Source organism: Sinocyclocheilus grahami, unplaced genomic scaffold (genome assembly GCF_001515645.1).
Source record: "Sinocyclocheilus grahami isolate Dianchi unplaced genomic scaffold, SAMN03320097.WGS_v1.1 scaffold2204.1, whole genome shotgun sequence".
Lineage (NCBI taxonomy): Eukaryota > Metazoa > Chordata > Actinopteri > Cypriniformes > Cyprinidae > Sinocyclocheilus > Sinocyclocheilus grahami.
Genome location: NW_015507383.1, coordinates 70,308 through 70,714, shown reverse-complemented (window position 1 = coordinate 70,714; position 407 = coordinate 70,308). Strand labels below are relative to the sequence as shown.

Below are 407 nucleotides of genomic sequence, written 5' to 3'. Positions count from 1 at the left end.
CAGTTTTGTGAGATTGGTCCAACTGGGATTTTGACTGCCTGTCTCTTTAATCTTCATGTGACGGCACAGGATCAGAGTCTTACTGCAGACCGCGGTGGTTATTTGTGACCAACAGATTCAGGGTGTCGAGGGTTAAAAGTCAAAGGTTTAGAGACTAGTCTAGTTTGCAGTACCACCCAAAACCTCCTGAGCCAGCAGCACATCTCTACAGCCGCATCCGTGTGATTTATCCTGCAGAGCAGGCTGGGAATGATGTTCAGATCCAGAGAGCTGTGCGTGTAACTGAAAACAGATGACATCCGTGCGGAACGGCAGTCCTGCTCATAAACACTAATTCCATCTTTTACAGCCACCGCCCTGGATTTAGACCTAATGCACACTGAGCTGTTCACATGAGAGCCGTTTTT

At 47.9% G+C, this 407-nt stretch overlaps 1 protein-coding gene across 1 annotated transcript in view; it reads right to left on the bottom strand.

Annotated features, from left to right (window-relative positions):
- The window catches only part of LOC107574380 (protogenin A), a 42,144-nt gene that overhangs the window by 3,761 nt on the left and 37,976 nt on the right, over positions 1–407 (bottom strand). The gene's annotated exons all lie outside the window — the stretch shown is intronic.